This window comes from Octopus bimaculoides, chromosome 25 (genome assembly GCF_001194135.2).
Source record: "Octopus bimaculoides isolate UCB-OBI-ISO-001 chromosome 25, ASM119413v2, whole genome shotgun sequence".
NCBI lineage: Eukaryota > Metazoa > Mollusca > Cephalopoda > Octopoda > Octopodidae > Octopus > Octopus bimaculoides.
The window spans coordinates 20,875,765-20,881,447 of record NC_069005.1 but is presented as its reverse complement, the minus strand read 5'-3'; the positions used below and the strand labels follow the sequence as shown (position 1 = coordinate 20,881,447).

Sequence of the window (5,683 nt, the reverse complement as noted above, 5' to 3'; positions counted from 1 at the left end):
GGCACATAAAAGACACCATTTCGAGCGTGGCCGTTTTCGTGCGGGTGACACGTAAAAGCACCCACTACACTCTCTGAGTGGTTGGCGTTAGGAAGGGCATCCAGCTGTAGAAACTCTGCCAAATCGGACTGGAGCCTGGTGTTGCCATCCGGTTTCACCAGTCCTCAGTCAAATCGTCCAACCCATGCTAGCATGGAAAGCGGACGTTAAACGATGATGATATACATACATATATATATATATATATATGTATATATATGTATGTATGTATGTATGTATGTATATATATATTTATATATATATGTATATATATATTTAAAATTATAATTAAGGGTATCTAAAAGATACCATCATGCTAGATATAGCAGTCAAAACTTGACTCTAAAACCACATCAAATATTCATACAGCACCAGGAGAGAAGACAAAGAGATAAAATAAACTAACAAAAGACCATTGGTTAATTCCAGATCCCGGATTTCTGGCTTTGCATAAGAAATGCTTTGCCTTATCAGTGGAATATACGGAAAATAGTGCATAAATGCAAATATATATATATATATATATACAACATACGAATACGTATATATACGCATGTACACGCACATATATATGCACGTATGCACACGACCAGTTTAAATCGCATGCCTAAAGTAAGATATGGTCAAAATACCACCGCAGTGAATATAATGCTGAAGTAAATATATAAATTTATATAAATAAGGATAAGATCCCTATAGAGTTACCCAAGGTTTTGCATCCACAAAGCCAAATCCTTGTGGACGTCTCATCAGACTATATAAAGACAAAAATGTAAAATTTCTATGCCGCGGACGTGAGGAAATGTTCAAAAATCGAAAAATATGTCTTGACAATATAAATGTTAATGAGGATGTGTTATCTCCCTTGAAGCAGAGGTAAAAACAACCCTTGTAAACTGAAAGAGGAGAGATCCAATTTTCGAGTAAGTAGCGCTTGAAGTGGACACTTGCTCCACCTTTCTTGCTCAACATCAAGACTTGTGTGAGAAAGAATTTCCTTAGATTGATAGACAAACATTTCACTCACACACATAGATACAGGCATTTATTTAACAGACACAACCTAAGAGTCTCCTTTAGTTGTGCACCTAACATAAAAAACATTTTAACAAGTACCCACAATACAAAGGAGGAGGCAGGCTGCTCTTGCAGGATATAAAATAACTGTCCAGTAGGAGGCCATTGTGAGGCTGAAGGGGTCATCTTTGAAGCTATGGTGATACCTAGACCTATTATCTGCAGTAACAGCAATGTACCATCCAACAGGAATATTGGCAGATTAACCAGATCTCATGCCAATACAATTGCCAAGCCCAGAGATAATAACCAGTCTGGGACCTGTGTCACCGGAGACCCCAGTATCACCGGAGACCCTGGTATCACCGCCACAGATAATGAACAAACCATAGATACAGATAGAGTGACCAGACCTGCAATATATGTTACCACCAGTACAATCTCCACACCTGGAAATGATGACTAATCCAAGACCAGCAACTTGGAGGAGGTATCTGCCGTTCCCAGTACCATCACCACAGATGGTGATCAAATAATTATCTTCAACACCGATGGGATGACCGACCCTGCATCATATGTTACTAGGGGTGCAAATGGGGCCACATCCCATGTTTGTAAATATATCAGATCTGCGAGTACTTCTTTCAAGCAACGTTTTCTTAACCACCAGTCATCCTTCAGAGTCCTACAAAGATGATTTGTCACATTCCTGGCCTGCCATGTGTGGCACCTCAAAGGTCAAGGGACTTGATTTGTAGGCGCGACTGAGTTGTAGGCAGATTTACTTCTACCTTTATAGCATGTAAAGAAAATGTAGGAATGTATGCAGCACGTGTACTACAGCAGTTCTATGCATAGCTTTAATATTGAGATTGAAAGGCAGGGGCGAATTATGCCTATCTAATCTACAAAAAAATGATATATTTTGTATTTGATGCATAGTAATCAGAGTAACCTTCATAATTTTATTGAATTAGGAGCATATTTTGCCATAAAAGGAAAATATTACTATCGATCTGTTTCATTCAGGGTAGGCACTGCCTATCTTGCCTACCCAGGTAGCATGTCCCTGATTAATATATATATATATACCTGCCTGGATTTATCTGGGATTATACCTAAGGGCCTATATCTTCATGGAAGTATGGACCAACTTCCATCCCTTCTGGAAGAAGATGAGCTGTGAACTTTATTCTTCTGTCTGTATTCTTCTATCTACTATTTTTTTCCTTATAAGCTGTGAATTACCCTGTCTAAATCTTTCATACATACCTTATCTCTGATGACGGTATACTCAGTGTACAGACATGCTAGCCTATCACTTGGGATATCCCAGAAACAGCTGTAAAGACTTCAAATTCACTTTACCCTAATTAAATATTCTAAATGACTTAAGATACCTGTCTGTCTTGGTTTTTGTTGTCCTTTTTTTCTCTAATGTATATATATATATATATAAAATCAAAATAAGCAAAAAGGATATTCAAGGTTGCTGCAGTACGATCGTTTCATGTGACTCCATTTATTTAAGCAATTACATTAAATGTAAAATGCAGAGCAATCTTCAGCTGCACAAAGATACTGTATTTTACAATTAATGTAATGCTCGCATTGCTTAAATAAATGGAGTCGCATGAAACGATCGTACTGCAGCAACCTTGAATATCCTTGTTGCTTATTTTGATTTTTGATCACCTTATTTTTTGGAATTGTTTGGATAATACCATACTAAATTCTGGTGCCTAAACTTAAGTACCATATTCACTTTGAATCTAAATTTATGTATATATATATATATATATATGTATATATGTATGTATGTATGTCTGTTATTGTTCAGTTTTATTTCAAGATTTCTTACCTGTAGAGAAAGAGCTGGTTTCTAACCTAGATCCACGCCTCCTTCATTGGAATTTCAACAACGTCAACAGTGCCCAATAATTTTGTATGTATGCATGTATATGTGCAGGCTTGCATGTACTGTTTTATGTATGTATTCTCATCCATATAGTTGCACGTCCAGACATACTCATATATACTTTAGTGATAAACTGATGAGAAGTTTTACAGATTCTTACAGTTTCAGTGATGGCTTGAGAAGCCTAATTTCTCAAGATTAGTATTTAGGCAGTGTGTTACATATCCCAGTGCCCCAATAATTACAGGTATAAACCTGAACTTGTAATCCTCAATAGTTCAGCGTAGGTATTTCTTTTTCGCCGATCTTTAGCTTTATGCTAACATCTGCAGGGCAGTGGATTTCCACAACTGTACCCAGTTTCTCTTCTCTATCGCAAATTACTATGTCAGGTCTATTATGTTTACATTTTATTGAGGTTTTCACTGGGACATTCCACCGGTACTCCTTTTTATTGTGAGTGGCTATGACTTCTACCATACAATAGATTCTTATTTCTTTGGCCTTGACGTTATCCTTCCAATGGACCTCATTATACAGCGTCCTAGCTACAACATCATATCTCATCGGTAGATAATACCATGATGACATCTTCAGACAACTGATTATGATGTGGGTGATATCTTTGGTGTTAACTCCACAAAGTCTGCTTCAGTTATCACATTTTGTTGCTTTTCCTGCACTTCTGTCCCTTTTGTGAATCAGGTATTTTGTTGATATTTCTTGTTACTGGATTGCAAATGCATACCCTTCAAAGTGGGAGTTAGTAATCCTGTTGTTGGTCCATGATAGACTGCTTTGATGATCAGAGCTTTCTTATCATCCCAGAACTTTCTAATAACATATCCATGCATGGTCTTCTACTGATGTATGCTCATCCTTTCATCTGATGATACATTGCAGCAGAGTTATGTGACTTCTTTGGGCATGCATGTAAGGTTATCAGACAAGAAATGCTGCTCTAGGAGCTACTTTCCAAATCTCATGATGTTATCAGCCTCATGAATGCAAACTTGGTCAAGGAATGCACTTTGACACTTGGTGGTTAAAAGATGTTGCTGAAGGGATATGATACAACATTCAAAGGCAGTCGGGATTGGTGTTAAGCCTCTACTTCCTTGTTTTCATTTTAGGTAGAGCCAGTCTACATCACTGTTGATATGGAAATTATGTGTGACGGTTAGTATCTTCCGGATTTTCACATCAATGACTCAGATCTCATCAAGTGTTGAATCAAGTAGCCCAAACGTTGGTATGAGTACTAGCACTGCAAACATATTGTGGGCTACAGTTATATTGAATGCAGAGAGTTCTGAGGTCCATATTTTCTTTATTCGGCTGTAATATTCTTTATGTATGTATGTACATATATGTGTGTGTTATTTCTTTACTACCCACAAGGGGCTACACACAGAGGGGACAAACAAGGACAGACAAACAGATTAAGTCGATTATATTGACCCCAGTGTATAACTGGTACTTTTTTAATCGACCCCGAAAGGATGAAAGGCAAAGTCGACCTCGGCGGAATTTGAACTCAGAGCGTAGCAGCAGACGAAATACCACTAAGCATTTCGCCTGGCATGCTAACGTTTCTGCCAGCTCGCCGCCTTTATGTGCATATGTATGTGTGTGTGTGTGTGTGTGTGTGTGTGATCCGTTGAGTTATGATGTGGGTAGTATCTTCGGTGTTAATTCCACCAAGTCTGCTTCAGTTATCACATTTTGCTGCTTTTCCTGCACCTCTGTCTCTCTTGTGAATCAGGTATTTGGTTGATACGTACGTAAATATATATGTATATATATATGTGTGTGTGTGTTACCTCCTTGAGTTATGTAAGACATGTTCAGATTGGCTTGGAAACATGTATAATATAGATTTACCTTCTCCATTCCCTACACCCTTTAATTTATAATCATAGAATTAGCAATCTTCTCTATGTTATATAGTGGCTGTCATCTTATCAAAATCTCTTCTAATTTGATATGGAACAAAGTGGACAACATATGCTGATTAATAAACTTTATCAATCAAGTATCAACCACTTTATGTCATCTATACAAGCTATGCGAATGCATGATGCTTACTAACTTCCTGTACCAAGATCTTTTCAGATTGCATTACTCCATCACCCCCACCCCCACCCATCACACACACACAAGAAAAATTAGATGACAGAGAAATAAACAGTTATAATCATCATTAACTTACAGCTGTTCCTGGGGTAGGATTCAAAAATGTAAGCTAAAGAAGTTCATAAGATAATTGTTAATTCCTTTGACTTCTCATTTTTCTTATTACTGCTCTATACTTGCCTGACAATTTGTTCTGAAGCATATGTATATTAAGACCTACACCAGGTTATTAGTCTTGCAATGCCTGACCTGTTGGAGCAAGTGAAAGCGAAATCGTGATGGCGCCTTCCTGTCACTTGTGCCGGTGGCACATGTAAAGACAAATGAGTGAGATCATTGCCAGTGCCGCTGGACTGGCTCCTGTGCGGGTGGCACATAAAATACACCATTTTGAGCGTGGCCGTTGCCAGTAATGCCTGACTGGCCTTCGTGTGGGTGACCCGTAAAAGCACCTACTACACTCTCTGAGTGGTTGGCGTTAGGAAGGGCATCCAGCTGTAGAAACTCTGCCAAATCAGATTGGAGCCTGGTGTAGCCATCTGGTTTCACCAGTCCTCAGTCAAATCGTCCAAC

The 5,683-nt window shown here is 38.3% G+C and overlaps 1 protein-coding gene across 1 annotated transcript in view; it reads left to right on the top strand.

Annotated features, from left to right (window-relative positions):
• Positions 1–5,683, top strand: part of LOC106875169 (ADP-ribose pyrophosphatase, mitochondrial) — a 99,295-nt gene that overhangs the window by 51,474 nt on the left and 42,138 nt on the right. The gene's annotated exons all lie outside the window — the stretch shown is intronic.